General features: G+C 43.5%; 1 long non-coding RNA gene across 1 annotated transcript in view; it reads right to left on the reverse strand.

Annotated features, from left to right (window-relative positions):
* LOC136018099 (uncharacterized) overlaps nucleotides 1–18,608 on the reverse strand; it is a 79,600-nt gene extending 60,992 nt beyond the window's left edge. Inside the window, exon 1 of the long non-coding RNA XR_010614237.1 lies at nucleotides 18,492–18,608. This is a non-coding gene — a long non-coding RNA (uncharacterized LOC136018099). The remainder of the gene's footprint in view (nucleotides 1–18,491) is intronic.

Consider the following 18,608-nt stretch of genomic DNA (forward strand, 5'->3'; position numbering starts at 1 on the left):
AAAAGGTCACCCCCAAGGCAACTGAGACAGCCCGACTGGAGCAGTATAATTGTTTCAATACATATCTCATTCCAAGTAACTCTAAATACAAGATGCAATCCAGCTGTAAAGCTGCACACTTCCACACTGGTAGGCTGCACCCCCAGAGCGTGAGCAGCAGCTCTGGGAGGGGATCCTGCCCCTCTGCTGCGCTCTGGGGAGACCCCCCTGCAGTCCTGATCCAGCTCTGGGGCAGCAGCACAAGAGGGACGTGGAGCTGTTGGAGCAAGACCAGAGGAGGCCATGGAGATGCTGCGAGGGCTGGAGCAGCTCTGCTCTGGAGCCAGGCTGAGAGAGCTGGGCTGGGGCAGCCTGGACAAGAGAAGGCTCCTGAAGGGGAGACCTGAGAGCAGCTCCAGTGCCTAAAGGGGCTGCAGGAAACCTGGAGAGGGGCTTGGGACAAGGGCCTGTAGGGACAGGCCAAGGGGAATGGCTTGAACCTGCCCGAGGGGAGACTGAGATGAGCTCTTAGGCAGAAGCTCTTCCCTGTGAGGGTGCTGAGGCGCCGGCACAGGGTGCCCAGAGAAGCTGTGGCTGCCCCATCCCTGGCAGTGCTCAAGGGCAGGTTGGACACAGGGGCTTGGAGCAAGCTGCTCCAGTGGAAGGGGTCCCTGCCCGTGGCAGGGGTTGGAGCTGGATGAGCTTTAAGGTCCCTCCAAACCAGTCTGTGATTCTTTTCACTTGTTCATGTACAACAGCCCAAAAGCTAGGGCACTAGCTCACCCTTGGAGCACAGGCCCGAGTCCTTGCTCTGCCTGTTCCACACATACTATTAATCCTATACATATTAAGTGTTTAAATCAAATTATCTCAGACCACAAAACTACCACAGTAATCATAGGCAACCACCCACAGCATATGCTTTATATCACATCAACACTGACCTAAAAGAACACTAAAAATGGTGGGAGAGACATCACTGCTCCAAGTCCGACACTGGTAAATAGCTATTCATTCAGGAAGCCAAGTGACGTCTGTGACACCCTGGTAAAGACTCACCACTGCTCAGTACCTGTCTCCTGGAGAACACAGAACCTTTGCCTTCCTTTCCCTGCTCTTCCTGGGAAACCTCTTTGGATGTTTACCCTCACTAACAACAATGAAGTAAAGCATATTAAAGCATATACAATTGTTAATATTATTAATACGGATAAGTAGAAGGGCAGACAGAAAGCAAACAACAAACTGGAGAAGTGCCAGGCAGCACTTCCTACACATATCAAGGCAATTTGCTGTATACTCAACACTGACAGAGATGGAACAGTGCCTGAGGCCAACTCCTGTAGCACAATTACCTCTAATGCAGCAAAATTACTCCAAGTTAATCACTCAAGATACCAAAGTGGACAGGACTGTAATGCTTGCTAGACTGATAGGAACTTTCAGTGGCATCCAAATAAAGGGCACTTTAGAATTCCTGATACTGTAACTCCTAGGATGAGGAAATGTAGGCTCCTTTCTGTCACAGCTTTGTGATGAACTCCAGTGTAAAACAATTAGTAGGAAACAATGTGGATTTACAGGCAATTACTCAACCAGCTCCTGAAGTTACAACAGTTTGGTTTCTAGCATTCTTCAAATGAACAGACACTATGTACACGCTTCCCCTCTTTGAACAACAGCATCCCTCTCTCAACACTCTGGAGAGATAAAGAGTGAGCCTACTTCTCTTGTCAAAAACTAACAGAGATCGATGAATCTTTGGCTTCCCAACCAAACCAGACAAGGACCCAAGAGAAGAGGTTCTGCAAATGCAATTTGGTCTTACATTAACTGAACTTGCTTTTTCATTGTAAAGCTTCTGGGTCCCACACCTACCTAAGTGTAAACTTAGAGAAAAAGGGATAAGCCATGTGAATCTCTGCATGTTTGTCTCTGGATAGCATGCCAACCTTTTCTTTCATTAGCTTTCCCATTCCCACTTGCTGCTGTAGCCCATGATACTTTGTATGCTCAGCTTTTTATTAGCAACATAGTGTAGGAACAAAATCGAGTGGGGCAGCCTCTGTGTACATGGTGCCAATGTAACAGACCTCCAACAAACAATAGAGAGGTAGATTCATGCACTGGTTTCTAGCTCTAACCCTTCACCAAGGCCCAGGATATGTGGAGGTTACAGTAGTAGATGCATAACAGTCCTGCAGGTTCTGCAGGTTCCCTTTGTTTGACTCAAACTAGCAGTGGCACACAGAATATACTGCTGACAGCCTGTTACCTCCTTTTGCTACCACGTTTTGGTTGTTTGCTTTACAAAACAAACAGCCCTGGGCTGTTTCTTCTTAACTTGAAATAAAGTCTTCAGCCACTCTTCCTTATGGATTTGTTTCTGCATTAAAGCTGCTCATTACAGAGATTAAAATGACTAGATTAATATTTCAAACTATATCTTCAGATGTACAAATTCTAGCTAAAGCAATCCAAGCCAAGCTACTCTGCTTTCTGAATCAGAGAGTGTGCTGCAGCTAATTCACATCAGAAGAGCTCTAAACTGTGAGCAATAAGGAGTTAAAATGCCCCCTTCTCCCATTAGTGGACATCGGGCTTTGAGCAGAAGAGGCAGAGCTTGCAATATCAAAGCCATGACACTTACTAATACTTGTTAAAGCAGCTCTACCTGGAGTGAGTACGTGCCACCCCGAAGATACAGGCAAGGGACACGGGGCTAACCTAGAGGAAGTAACTGGGGAATAGCATCACATTCAAATACAATACCAAGGCCATATTAATTCTCCAGATGGAAACACACACTGCAGGCAACTGTGTGCCTGCAGCACTATGCCACACAAGGACAGGGAATTCCCACAGACCACTAAAGTAGGAGAGCAATTTAGTTCTATTTATGCGTTCATACAATTTCTTCATCCTAGCCTTGCTGTGTGCAACACAGTTACACTCCACAAACTGCTTAAAACCAAAAGATTTCCCCCATTTGATTTGGAATCCAACCCAAGAGCATGCCAACACCTTTGGCATTCGCTCCTCTGCCTGGACAGCCTCTATGGGGAAGAGATGGCAACACTGAATCACCCCCCACAACTGCACAGGCCAGCATCGAACCTTGTCAGCATATCAGAAGGGTGGAAACAGGAGGCATACAGTCAGTAGAACATTAGAGAGATGCTGTTCAATGTTTGTCTTCTACCCACAGTGAGAACACGAGTTCCTATCTGCAGGCTCAGGTTATGAGAGAGCTGTAATTTTTCTTTGTTCTTTCATCCCTTTTTCCTTATGTACTCTTTCAATAGGGCACATCTGTCACGTTCTGATGAACTAGTTACAAGTCGTAAAGTAACTCTGACAGTTTAAAGGATCATCAAACATTAGTCAACACAGACACACTATTTCTATTCCTTGATCTTTTCTGTAGTTTTTGTTTTCTCTGCTTCTAAAAACACATTTTCTTTCAGTTCCCTCTGTGTCTTGGGTTGTGGAAAATAAATTACTAAGAAAATAAAGATAAAAATCCCAGCACTAGCAGAGCAGTCACATTAACTCACCACAAAAAGAAAGCTGCATTCAGGCTTTGAATGATATTCTCTCCACTTCACAGACAAAACAGCTAAGGTTTCAGTTCTTGCAAGTGAAGTAATTTCAGTGCATTTTCTACATTGAAACTGATCCACCATTCAAACCACAAATGTGGATCTTAATAGCAGTTAGTTACTCTGAAGCTCTTTAGGATACCAGCTACATATCCCCTTTTCCCACAGGAGTTTCTTTCCACAATATCTACTAATTTTAATGAAGATTCGTTTTGCAGGACACAACTGTAGATGAAGCAATTCCCTACTTCAGGTCAGAAAATTTCTACCTCTGGTTTTTGTACCATTAGAGAGACACCAACAGTCAAACTAGTGACCCGTTATCGAAATACACTCATACTGGAGGGTGCTCCATTTAGTGACTGCTTGCACTAGGCTTAGTTTTAACCTCTGGCTTCTGAGTTTCAGCTTGCATGCATTACTTTCTAACCCAAAGGCCTACCTTGGGAAGCTAGATGCTGAATGCTGTGGAGAAACATGGTACGCAAGAGCCAAAAAAGCACACTGGAAACAGCAACCATAATTACTGAAGGAAAGAGATGTGTAATCACAGAGCAATTAGCTGGCAATCAGCTTGGAACTGAGAAGGCAAACACCTCCTCCAGGGGAGGAGTCTTGCAGGTGTTACAGACTAGGAAATGCCCAAAGGAAAAAGCCAGAGGATGCTGAGCACTTACCAGCCTGGGCAGCAGGCAGAGATTCAAAACACCTATCAGTCACTGTGAGACAGATTTTAGCAGGCCTTTCAGGAGGTGTTTTGCAGAACTCTGCTCTAATGCAGCTGGTAGCAGCAGTCTTCCAAAGAGGCATGGTGAAAACCAGCCCATAGTAACACTTCTTCCCACTGACCAGCGCTGCTGGCTTTAGGAAGGAGGGGCATTTATGATCACACTACAACTCTTAGTCTTCTGCTGTTGTGTGCATGCTCCATATTGCTCTTTCACTTCAGTAAATACAAAACACCCGTACATTCAGCCCCCAATCTGGTCAACAAGAAACACAAGAGTGAAATAAAACAGCCTGGTTGGGAAGCTGCCTAATAAAAGTCAGTTGGCACTGAGTACATACCTCAGATCAGAATAAGAAGAAATGCAGCAAGAAGCAGAAGAAACTCCAGAGATTCACCAAATTGGGGACTGGAATTCCACACCTGAACCAAGATAAAAGCAGTCCAATAACCTGAAAATCCTGAGAGAGGTCTGAAATCCAAGACTTTGCTGGTATTTACGGCTCAGAAGTGTGACTTGGGATGATAGATGAGGGCTAAAACTGAATATTTATCTTTTTAGTTACAGAGCATGTTTTCATGTGTTCTTCCCATGATTTTACTACAGTTTTGTTGGTTTTAAAAGGCCTATTACCTCATTTTAAAGGTTTTTAACTCTATAAAGTATATCCCTGCAAGTTATTTCATTGTACGGTGTTTAATGTAAGGGGAAGGCACACTTGTGGAAAACGTGGTTCTCTCAGAAAAATCTAAATAAACTATTTTCCATTAATAATGACAGAGAATATCACTCACACACCTGACTTGTCAAGGTGACCACAGTGGATCACAGTGCCCTTCCTCAGTACCTAACCACTGGACACAGGGGCTCTGAGAAATTGTGGAATCACCATTCCTGGAGTTATTCAGCACATAACTCCTCAAGACACCGAGCAACCTGATCCAGGTTGGTCCTGCAGCGAGTGGGACTGCTCTTTAGTAAGATGATCACAAAAGGTTTCCTCGGACCAAAGTTATTCTATGGTTCAAATCTGTAAGTGCTCGTGGGCAGGCATAAGAAGGCAACAAAAAGTAGTGTACACATTCTACAAAGCCCAGACATGAAAAATGCAAACAAAAGTTACCTTACAAATTGGTAACTGATACCTTGCTAAAAGGATAAAAAGGTTACTTTGGTCTCAAACTATGCTAAGGAATGGTTTTGCCTCTAAATTTTACTCAGAACTGTACAGAAATAGCCTGCAAAAAACAATCAGTAAAAAACCCCAACCCAACCCAAAAGCAATCAATACCTCACAATCTACTAAAAGCTCTTGTTTTCTGCTCTGTGTGATTCTGCCACCAGGAGCACACTTCCAACTTTAAGACTTGTTCCCCAGCATACTACTACCTAAAACCACTCCATAAATGACGTGGAACTCGTACATCTGCAAAAGCATGTGTTAAAACCACTACACATTTTCACAGATTTTCTGGATCTGTGCGAGAATGGGATAAAAGTGAAAATGCAATTAGGAGTCAATAATCCAGAGCATGTAGAATAAGTGAGACAAGTCACTATAGGCAAATAATTAAATACATTGAACAGAAATGTGAGCCGTGTTTACTAACTTGCAATCACAAGTTCATACACATAAGAGTTGCTTATTATTCTGCATACTGAACTTCGGGAGAAATTGAAGCAAGATAAATAGGATACCATGGAGGGAAAAAACAGTGGAAGAATGACTACACCATTGATTAAAATGCATGCAGAAATAAAAGCATGATTACATTGCTCTGACATGCAGCGCTGTGTGCAGTTCTGGTATCCTCAACATAAGAATGACATGGAGCTTTTGGAGCAAGTCCGGAGGAGGCCATGAGGATGATCAGGGGCTGGAGCAGCTCCTGTATGGAGCCAGGCTGAGAACATTGGGGCTGTTCAGCCTGGAGAAGAGAAGGCTGCGTGGAGACCTCAGAGCAGCTTCCAGTGTCTGAAGGGGGCTGCAAGGATGCTGGAGAGGGACTCTTCATCAGGGACTGAAGCGACAGGACAAGGAGTGATGGGTTCAAACTGAAACAGGGGAAGTCCAGGTCAGATATAAGGAAGTTCTTTCCTGTGAGGGTGGTGAGGTGCTAGCACAGGTTGCCCAAAGAAGGTAAATGCTCCATCCCTGGCAGTGTTCAAGGCCAGGCTGGACAGAGCCTTGGATGACATGGTCTAGTGTGAGGTGTCCCTGTTCTAGATGGCTACTTTAATGCACATGAAACCGGAGGCGGCATCCTTTTGGTATGCAGCACATCATTGCCCTGAAGTTAGCAATATTGTACCTGTTAGCTGGCAATTTAAACATAGGCCCTCCTTGAATCCATAGGTAAGAAATGGATTCACACTCTCGAGCACAGACAGTGCAGGAAGTTAGCAAGCAAAGTCTACCTAATTTATTGCCCAGTGAGCTTTTTGCCTGAAAGAGTCAAGGGTACCACCATCATCTGATAGAGCTCTTCCCATAGCATCACCCCACTAGCTCCTTCACTTTTTATTCCACACACATCACAGCATGTGATTTTGTAACTTCCCCTCTGTTATTTTGTGATAGCAGAAACAGAATTTCATTACACCATCTATATTCAATTGGGAAAGCAGAGTAAAGTGCTCTAAATGCGAGACAGAAAGTGGCTCCTCAACACACACAAGCAAAACAGCTTCAGAATTTTATTTCCCTCAGAGTGCTAGCTCCAGTATCCCATGACGGAGTGCTCTGAGCCTTTGGGGGAATATCCTGCAGGAAATACAACCAGCCCCTGTCCCTTCCTACCGAAAAGATGTTACGAGCGTGCGCAGACACCATAAATAAGTGAGCTCTCCTATCAGGTCCGTATAATTAACTACATATTCATTCCTGAAGATATAATTCAGAATTACTGTGTGTACCTGTATATATAATCTCACACTGTACTCACACACACATCCATTATATGCTGAGCTTCCTGAAGTAAGGACTATCTTGCAACATCCAAGATGACAAGCTTTGCAGAAACTTCTTCACAAAGAAAAGCGGGGAGGTGGAGGAAGCAACCACATGGTCCTTTCATCCCTAAAACTCTATCTCCTTCGAGAAAACAATTCAGTTTCTTTCACTGAATTCAGTGAACAAAACTGGACTCAAGTTTCACCTCCTCCAAGTTCCTTCAGGAACTAAACTAATTTCCTTTCCTCTTAATACTGGCACCCTGCTAGTGAAAACAGTTGGATTTTCCTCTGCTGCGGTTTAACCCCAGCTGGAAACTAAGCTGCCTGCTCACCCCACACGCACTCTCTGGGATGGGGAGGATAATTGGGAAGCAGGTAAATCCTGGGGGCTGAGATAAGAACAGTTTAATCACTGAACTAAGATAATCATAATATAATTGTAATGAAAACAGAAACACCATCTTGGGGTCTGGAATACCCCTCTGGCCAGTTCAGGTCACTTTGGCTCTACTCCCTCCCAGCTCCTTGTGCCCCTCCTCACTAGCAGTGAGGAGTCCTTGGTTAGGTCAGCTCTGCTGAGCAACAATGCAAACATCAGTGTGTTACCAGCATTATTCCCAAACCACAGCACTGTACCAGCTACTTGCAGGAAAATTGACTCTATCCCAGTTGAAACCAGGACAACCAGCTAGCTCATATCCATCCACAGAGACAAGTGGGCCAGAAGCAATCTGCATGTGTTGGTAAAATTAATGGAGAATTACCTACATTAAGAGTTACGGTGTGCAGGAAATAAATAACATTTCTGTTGCCAATTATGCTAACATAAAGCCAATGTTCAGTTGATACGCATCAGAAATAAAGAAATACAGGAGGAAACAGCATTCTGAAGCACAGCATTTCTGGAAATGTGTTTCCAGCAAGGCCAAGTGTTAAAAGCTCCGAAGCGGAGACGCAGATGACTTCCTGCCAGTGTGTTGGATCAGCTCTTCCCAGAAGCATTATTAAGAATAATCTATTTTTATGGGTGGCTGAACATCAAACAAACAACCCAGCAACCCACCCCTCCACTTGTTTACAGTCTTTACAAAAACTACAACACGAAATACATTGGATGGTCACAGACGTAAAGAATAAAGTTTGGTGTAAGTTTAGCTTTCTCCTTCGGAAGCTTCCACAATGCGTCCATGGTTTGGAAACTGATTTTTCTTGTATCTTCTGACGCAGCCTGAAAAAACCCTAACCTCATCTCTACTGCTGAAAACAGAGCACATAACCTGTATGTGCATCCCTACATACATGTATGGGAAAATGGAGATATTTTCATTAGGAAATGACTTGCCATCAATCAGATAGGATCATTCAGTTTTGGGTGATGTTCCTTAACAACAGAACAGATGAAGGGTCTGAAAGAAAGAGGTTCAGCCCCTTCACTTCCTATCCTCAAGTGTTCCACATGGCAAAGTTCAGAATGAGTTGAAAGACACCAAAGACACTAATGACAATGAAATTTTGTTCCAGCTTCCCGAACAGGCTTGTTCTGTGAGTCCAATTGCATGTCAGCCACCATCATGATTTGTAAGTCAACAGTGTTTCCTGGCTTCCAGCTACCCCCAAACTATGCAGAGAGGTTTAAGACACTGCTTGAAATAGGGAGCTCATGACGAAAGTATGGTTTTGAGCACCGTATTTTAATACTTAGCCACATAATAAGACAACCTCACACACGAATATTTTTAGCTTTCTATTTCTCTCCATTCAATTTGGATTTACTAAAACTTCTTTGTTTTCCAAAAGAGACTTATTGCCTGCTCACCAGGAAAAAATTGGTGTCACCCAAGTTATTCTTTCACTTTGACAACTTATTTGTTGTCATGGATTCCAGTATTTCTTTTTCCACCTAAGAAGCAGTGACCTTGAACAAGCATTTTACCAGAATTCTTTATTTATTGATTGATTTTCACCAAATACTCACCACTTCCCATTGAACACATTCTACTATCGCCGATGTGTGGACTTCAGCTTATCAGTCTTTCAAAGAAAATTTATGAAGTGCTTGTATTAAGGTTTTGACCTCAACATACAGAATGGGATCAGTTTCCAAATGTCGTGATAATATTACAGTAGCTTTTGCTTAAAACTGAGAGTCCAACTTTTCTTACACGAACGTGATGAAGACAAACTATGATGGATCTGCAACATGCCTGTGAATTAATCTAACATTGTTTAAATATAACTTTATTCCAATTGAAAAAAAATCATCTTTTCATATTTAAATTTAATCGTATTATAACCCTTTTTAGCATCTTGCACCGTAATCTCTTTTTGTTAAGTGTCTGAACATTTGGTTTCTTCACAAAGTTCCCACTAGGAGAGATCATAGAATCATAGAATCATAGAATAGTTAGGGTTGGAAAGGACCTCAAGATCATCCAGTTCCAACCCCCCTGCCATGGGCAGGGACACCTCACACTAAACCATCCCACACAAGGCTTCATCCAACACTTGAGCAACCTGCCCACAGAGGTGGAATCTGTCCCTGGAACAAGACTTCCAAGTCTTGGCTAAGCAAGGCCATGACAGACCAGATACAGGAATGGCATTAGTCCCACTTGGACAGGAGGCTGGACTAGATGGCCTCTAGAGGTTCCTTCTAACCAACATTCCTACGAGTTTCCTTTGCCCCAGCTGTATAGGGCACAGAAAGCAAACACATTTCTGATTCTGGTACAGAGAGATGAGGGTGTGATAGCTCAGTTAAACTGACATCTACTACCCACTGGGAGGCGGATGGCCACGTACAGGGAACGGGCAGACTTTTCGGCCTCTCACACGCTTGGGATGTCTGTGAGTCTTCCTGCTGGATGAATACAAAACCTCTGCCCTTCAGCAAAGTGCTTCCTCCCTTCTCTAGACCCCAAGGAGCTTCAAAATGTCAACACTCCCTTTCATCTTCTGGTTTTCCTCGCCTGGTTATGGCTGACAACCTCGTAGCACGATACAGCCCTTTTGAGAACGAGAAGCCTGTTTCTTATCTAGATTGTTTTATCTTTACTGCTCAGCTTCTCTAACAGCTTTGCTTTATCCTGTTCCAGAATAAATCATCCACTGTAAGCATAAAGGAACACTGAGCATGTTTATAAAACAGAATTCATTTCCCTCTTTACCATAAGTGCCTGTCACAGTCTACAAGACAAAAATCAGGCAGTTTCACAGTCACAGCAGCCAGTTTCTCAAGCGTTTGGTGATGATGCCTATTTTGAGATTTCCAGGGAAATCTTCCCACAGCACAGCCCTTTGAGACTGTAAGTGAAGTTTCTGACAGTATTCTTAGGAATTTCAAGTTAAACTTTCTGATGCAAATGTGCTTGGCCTAAAGCTGAAAACCTGACCACCCAAATGGACAGGCAGGATAAGGGTTTACACTTCCACAAAAAATTTCCTGTATGTACCCAGCACGTTGAAACCATAATGGAACTGTATTTCTACCCCAGCGCTCTCTTTTGCAGAACCCAGCACTATAAGATTGTCCAAAAATAGGTAAATCTTCATTACAGTGTGATTAGCAAAGAGAATAGTCTCAGTTCTAGCTATATCTTTTACATTTTATTCCCCTGTTACTCAAGAGAATACTAGAGCCCCAACTGCACCATTCAGAACCCAAGCCATAGACATAACAGTATGTATTCCTTGGGCCACTCCGTGTTGTAAAACTAAGAGTGATCCTTCACAGGCAAAGCTGGTTGTTACCCCTGCATAAGGGCAAGCTACAGGATACACTATACCTATATTAACTGGCCACACAGGCAATAAGTGAAAAATTGCCCTGTATTGAACACTCCACATCTATATAACAATTTCATTTTTAGTTATTTCCTCCTTTGCATATGTGGAGAAAGTTATGCACAGATCAGCTGAGTATTCTGTACACAGTGGTGATCCATAGCACTGTTGAGAATGAAAAGCCACATCATGGGCATTCCACTTCATGCGACTGGAACACAGCGGATCTCCTCCAGACTTCTTCAGCTTACTTCACAACAGTCAAGTGAAAATTTGGTCCGCATGCCTGGTGTTGAAGTTCAGAAGGGGTGAACTTCACATTGTCTAAACCAGAGGTGAAGAGGTACAACAGGTACCTCAACTACACAACAGGTCCTAAATTTTGTTCCTTGGTCATGCAGTAGGTTTTTATCAGCTTGTTGAAAGCTACATGCATCAGTAACTACTAACATAATAGCAAGGAGTTAGTGACAAAGTGTAGACCACCTTTACATAATATCCTGTTAAATACCAGAATGATAGTTGTCATCCAAACGAGAAGAAACCCTCACTTTTACCATAGGTACATCCTGTAGCAACTCAGTATAAGAGTTATTAATAAAAAATGTTCTGATTTAGTATCACTTAGAACATTACTGAATTGTGACAAGATCATTTACACTGCATGTGTGCACGAGGTATGCAAAATAAGATTACAATAAAGTAAGTAGCAGCAAAAGCATGAGGGATAATAGAAAGCTTCTGACATTTTGCAGAAGGAGAGTTATTCCTACAACACAGACAGCATTTAATGGGAAAACAAACCTTGACATCTTACTGGATTCGCCAGAATGATATTCAAATCTCTGGTGGTACAGGGGATACTGTCATCTGTAAAGATACTCTGTGGGCACTACTAGGAAGCAACAGGTTTTAAGCAGAGAACAGATTACTATTTTCAGTATTATCTGCTAAACTGTTAATGTTCTTCTGAATGCATTTTGTTCTCTTAACAAAGATCAAATTCTCTGTAGCAGCACTGTTCTCTTGTTAACGATAAGGTTCTAAAACCCAAAAAGAGATGCACAGGAGCTCAAAGCATGTGACAACCAGTGCTTCCAGTACATGACACCTTTGGTGGAGGGTAAGGTTCCCCTGCGAGGTAAACTGAGTGAGAGCAGAACTGGAGAGGGGGAATGGCTCTGATCACACATACCTGAGTCTTGGAAACAGCCCAGAGAACTGTTCTCTTAGAGTTTTATACTGACATAGCTGTCATGCACTTCTTACTCCACAGAGCTCACTATTGTTGTTCTCAGTTTAACTACCTTGTTAGCTCAACCTTTATTTGTGTGAAGTATAACCCTAGTAAAGACATTTTCCTACATGAGCAAATTGAGTTTATTCTTTCCAGGGAAGCATTGAGATAAATTACCATGAAATATAATCATGAAATACAATAAAATACAATGAAATACAGTGACGGTGTTCCAGCCAAATTAGCATGAAATACAATCATGAGATAACTCCCCAGATATGAGGCCAGTGGAAAAATAAGAGAATCCTGATTTCCCCGAGAAGCAGGTCAAAAGATAAAGCACCAAACCTGGAAGTAAGTACATTCAGAGGCCAAGTATTTCCAGAATTATAAAAGCAAGGACTGGTTTAATTTACTTAGCTAGTACCTAATGTCATTTTTTAATACCTCTAGAAGCCACAGCTTAAGCTTTCCTTTATTTGTGCCTGCACTTTAATCCAGCTGCAAAGTCTGCCTGTTCCTCTCCAGTAAATTTGAGCTTGTTGATTAACTTCAGTCAGAGGTGAAAATTCACAGATACGATACTAAGCTCTTACAGACAAGTTTAGTGAAGTTTAGGGTATGAGTAGAGAAGATATTCAACTTACCATTCTCACTGAGGGAAAGACTGCAGAATATGGTCATAGAATCAAAGAATCCCAGACTGGTTTGGGCTGGAAGGGACCTCAAAGCTGATGCAGTTCCAAGCCCTGCCATGGGCAGGGACACCTTCCACTAGAGCAGGTTGCTCCAAGCCGCATCCAGGCTGGCTTTGAACACTGCCAGGGACAGGGCAAATGGTCAGAAGTTTCTAGTTTGTGCTGGTCTAAGCATGAGCATTAGCTAGATGTTAGCATGTATATAGATTAAAGATATTGTGTCTGCCTCTTGCCCAGGTAACAGGCATGAACCCAAAAGGGCCTTCATCTCTTGCAGAACCCTCTTCCACTGTAAAGCCTCTCAGCATGATTCAGGTGTTGCCCAACACCAGCATAGAGAAGGTTCTTGCCCAGGATTGCTCTGACCACCTGCAGGACCAAAGGTCTACACGAGAGGGTGATTTAAACAAGACCCAAGCATACATTTAATAAATTGTCTTTATCACTATTAGAATGGATTAGTGAACACTTTATGCAAGAGCAAAAAGATGGCCTTATTAGTATCAGGAAAATAGTTTATGACTGTAACACTTCTGCACTGATAGAGGTGCATGTTTTGGCAAAGGATATTATTCCCCTAGACTGAGGACAGGAACATGGGGATTTCCCCCTGTTTTCCTGACAGCCCGTGGAGGGGTGACTGCGGGGGGAGAGGGAATCATGCAAAGAGATGAGTATTTGCTGTATTCTTTGGCAGTTTTATAGACGATACGGTTACTAAGTGCCCAGCAATGCTGTCTGTAAAAACATCACGGCACGAATCCTTTATGACTCATGTAAGATACAACTAAATATTCCTTCTGAATCCGCATAGAGTTTTGTGCAGCTTATTTCTAGACTTTTAAAAAAAAGGGGGGGGGGGGGGAAGGGGAAAGCACAACTTTAAATAAAGGAGTCAAAACTGGTAAGTTAGTTGCTTTCCTTTCTAAAAACCCAATCGCTGTGTGTATGTTTAATACAAAGCAGATGTACTGGACTTACAGCAGTTACAAATAAACAGTTTGGCTAAGACAGACAAAGATGAGATTGCAATGATGATTCATTGTAGATCTCAAATCTACATTTGAGATTTGCCAGGTCTTCAACTAGTTTTGTAACACGGGAACTGCCCCGTACCAAGCTACATCAGAACACATGCTCGTTCGCAGAGCCAGAGTGATGCCCCTGCGGCTAAAGCAAGTGCTGGGGCGATCGCAGGCTGGGATTTGGCTTCTCTTCCTCCGCAGCCTCCTGGTGTTACCTCGGGTGACACCGCTCCAGCGCTCAGGGCAGCTCCGCCACTGCCATCCCTGCTACCATAGGCAGCCACTGCGCCGGGTCCAGCGCCAAGCAGAGCCGCAGCAGCAGCGGTGGGGCGGGACAGCCCCGCCCGGCACAGCCCAGGGACCCGATTGCCAGCGGGAGGCAAGCAGCTGAAGGTGCGAAGCGGAGGAGCGCGGAGGGGCACGGAGGAGCGCGGAGGAACACGGAGGGGCACGGAGGGGCACGGAAGAGCACGGCGGGGCACGGAGGAGCACGGCTGCCGCTGTCCCGAGCGAGCCCTGCACCGCTGCCCTCCCATCAGCCCGGGCTGCCCGAGCCCGCCGGGGCCCCTGGAAGCCGGTCCCTGCCCTCCTGCTCCTCGCTTTGCCGGTGAGTGAACGAGAGCCGCGGCGGCGGGCGGGGAACGGGGAGCGAGCGGCGGGTCCGACGGCTCCGCACCCGGCTCGCCCCAGCTGCTGACAGCGGGAAAGGCTGCCTGCTGCCGCGGCACCACCGCGCTGCACGGGGAGCGGGGCTCCGCACCGAGCACAGCCCGGCCGCACAAACCCCACTACGTGTTGCTCCAGTTCAGACCCAAACGGGGCAGCCGCGCCGGGCAGCCAGCCCCCGCCTGCAGCCGCGGCCGAGCGCCGAGGGGATGCTCGGATGCAGCAGAAAGGGATACAGATGGATAAAGTCCAGATTCTGCATTATACTTAATGTTCACACTGACCACTTGACTAAAGGAGATTAGGGTGAGCCTCTGTCTACCAAGTGGCAAAATGCTTCTGCACTTACTTTAAGCATCTTTCTTTTAACAATTTATAAGTTGCCATAAAGGAGTATGTGGCTGAGGAAAGGAGGGAGGCCAGGGTCATTCTTTGTTCTAAGGAAGAAATAGTGACTTCACTGAGGAAGATTTACCTGAACATTAACCCTTATCCCTTTCTGAAGGCAACTGTACTTTGCAGGTGGGGAGAAATCCCAGCTGCATTCATCCCCATGCAGGAATTGGACTTTTATTTATTTAAGAAAAGCCACACCACATCCTGAGGGGGTCAGTGGGAGTGGGGGCTACAGCAGCGATATAACAAGCTCTAAACCCACACCATGGGCAATTCTTGAAGTAGCCTTCCCAGCCTTTCCCTCACAGATAGTGAGCGGGGATGATGGAGAGGAATCAGGCTTCCTAGATAAACTGCTTCTAAACCGCTCACTTCAAGGCACCAGCCTTGAGCTGTAAGAGACCTTGTGCTCCCCCAGTTCATCTTAACCCTCCGTTTAATTCAATGAGCAACACTAACACTGCCTGGAGAAAGACAGGAGGTTGCTTAAGTTGGAGAGAGAGAGATAGAGAGATAGATAGATAGACAGATAGATAGATAGATAGATAGATAGATAGATAGATAGATAGATAGATAGATAAAAAGGGAAGACTTTGGACATTCAATGGGTTATTGCTAAAAGATGAAGGAGCTCACCATATTTCTACAGAAAGGCTGCCAGATGTTTGCAGAGACAGATAACTCAATCTGTATTCCAAATTAGAGACAAAAAACAATGGTCTGCACATTAACATATCTGGTTGCAGCAAGTGAGCTGCAACCAAACAGGGTTTACTTTTATTAATAGTTCAAGGAGGCAGCAAGTCCTCACAAATCATGAGGATTTCTAAACTCGTGCATTTTTGTGGTGAAGTCTTGTATAGCCTAAAAGCACGTTAAATTCAGTTGGGTTGAAATTCAAGTTCATTTTGGTAAATCCCTGAAGAAACTTTGTATTAATCAGCACTTCAGTAACTTTTGGGGGGTGGGAGGGAAGAAGATTCACAATATTGATCTGATTTTGTTTGACCCTAAAGGATTCAGTCTGGTTTGTAAGATGTTTAAAACACTACTCTGTGGTCTTTTCTCTCTGCTACCCCCCTTTTTTTTAATAGTTCCTAATACATATTACAAAGACAGTTCCTATTAGAAACTGCAATATTAGTATGATCATGAACTACTTTGTGCTTATCAGACCATGCTAACTCTGAGGTAAGGGGAGTCCTAGGATTTTTTCCCTTCTTTAGAAGAATAGTAATACTGGATTGTTCAACACATATACTAAAATCTAAAGAAAGAGAACATCTTAAAGGATGTGAACGTGAGCTTGAGAAACCCATCATCCATAAGGTTCAATGACCTCTGTTGTAAGGTCAGAAGTTTTCTGGAAGTTCTCTCCACATCCAGCATTTCCTCTGAATTCAAAGAAGTTATCCATAGGTGCGTTTATCAGGCTTCCCAAGTGGTTAACTTCTTCTCTATCAGACAGTGAAGCTCCCTTTATCATGAATGGTTTGGGTTGGAAAGGACATTAAGCTCACCCAGTTCCAACCCCCTGCCATGGGCAGGGGCACCTCACATTAGACCATGTCATCCAAGGCTGTGTCCAACCTGGCCTTGAACACTGCCAGGGATGGAGCATTTACCAATTCCTTGGGCAACCTGTTCCAGTGCCTCACCACCCTCACAGTAAAGAACTTCTCCCTTATACCTAACCTGAACTTCCCCTGTTTCAGTTTGAACCCATCACCCCTTGTCCTGTTGCTACAGTCCTTCTATTGGAAACCATTAAACTGCATAGCAGATACAGCATTGGGGTTTGCAACCTCAACATTTAAAGGACTGACAACTCTTGCTTACGCACATTATTCTGTGGATAGTGATTCCCCAGTAGTGACTCACCAAGTTACTTGGGAAGAAACAGACTGATCTCCATGTTGGAATGACGGGTTGAGTTACATTTTTAATTGCATTTCTGATGCACAAAGATTACAAGCAGCTAGTTTCACAGTTCAGCAAGTGTTGGACTAAGTAGTAACACAAAGTGGAATTCAAAAACGTCTAAAGATGTTTTGCTATCCCTGTACGAAAGATGTCCTGGTTTAGAGAGCTGAATTAATGGATTCCAATAACAGAATAGATCCCCAGTGAAAAAGCACCACTGCAGCTACTCAGCTTTAAAGGCACCACAACACTGGAAAATTCCCCACATTTGTAACAGATTTACACCTAGTGGTTTTGATTACTACAAAGTTAAAAGGTGTTTTCATCTATGAGAGCAGTTATTTAATAGATCTAACGCCTCTATAGTGAAAGTCTCTCTTTACAAACAGTAATGAAGCAGAGAAGGTAAGACTTCTGCAGCACTGTCACCATGTAGTGACAATAGCACTTAAGTACTGGTTTGTTAAGAGATCACACTGATAATGGACTAGATGCTGCTGATGTTTAGGATAGCAGGGAAAATTAATATCATCTCTGGGAGCCTTAGGATTTGAGTCCTGATGGGTTCCCCACCATCAAAATGGGGGGGAGGAATAATCCAGGTGGAAATATTACCACAGCAACAAGACTGAGGTTTTTGTCACAGAAAACCTGACATTTAGTACAACTTAGAATAGAAAACTGAGCCACTGGAAGAAGAGTTTAACAGAAGTCTGAGCTTACATTTTGAAGGCAAGAACAGTCTTTGGAACATGTTCATCTTTTGTTAGCTCTTTTGGGTTTAATGCTCAAATATAGACCCAGTGTTTAAGATAGTTGTTCAAAAATGCCAGCCAGAGGAAAAAAAAACCCAACCCAACCATATCTATGTCCTGATAATGTTAAGACACAGACTTAAAAAATAATGTATTTCTTCAGAAAAAAAGTACATAGTTGTCATAGTACAACAGTATTTAGAAAATGGTTTAAAGTTGTTTAATAAGTACCTGATTATACTGCTGAACACATGTATACATCAACAACAACTTCGAAAGGTTCAGTATTAGCATATAGAAATGAAAATGAGTGATCAGAAGACAACAGCATCATACAGCTGGGGAGGCTGGATGGGACAGGACACCAGTATAAAATAGAAACACCCAGCAGACAAGAAGTTTCCAAGTCTCATTTCACACATCCACCACTTGAAAGATACACTTTCAGGCTCTCTTAGTTTAGGTGACACGAGTGGTAGTTCAAACTTGGTATTTCAGATCTCTGCCTACTAATATTGACTCTATTTAGGACACTGAATATAAAACCATTCTCTCGTCCAGGTCTGTATTCCTCAGCATGATTAGAGCTGTCGATGATGCGCATTCAGTAAGAATTTAACTTAAAAAAATATGGAAAAAACCCCCAAACCATAAACTTTCAGGGGCTGGGACTTTACAGTTTTGCTGAGGATTCTTCAGGTAGGCTTCATTTTAAACTTTAATACATCAAAGAGAAAAGTTTACCTGCTTGCTTGGGATTAGGAGATTCCAGTAGAAATCTAGGTGCATACAGCTGCTTTCCCAAATTGTTTTCAGAGTGTTCCTAAAGAAACAACAAACAGGCAGGGAAGTTACTGCATC

This window comes from Lathamus discolor, chromosome 7 (genome assembly GCF_037157495.1).
Source record: "Lathamus discolor isolate bLatDis1 chromosome 7, bLatDis1.hap1, whole genome shotgun sequence".
Taxonomy (NCBI): Eukaryota; Metazoa; Chordata; class Aves; order Psittaciformes; family Psittacidae; genus Lathamus; species Lathamus discolor.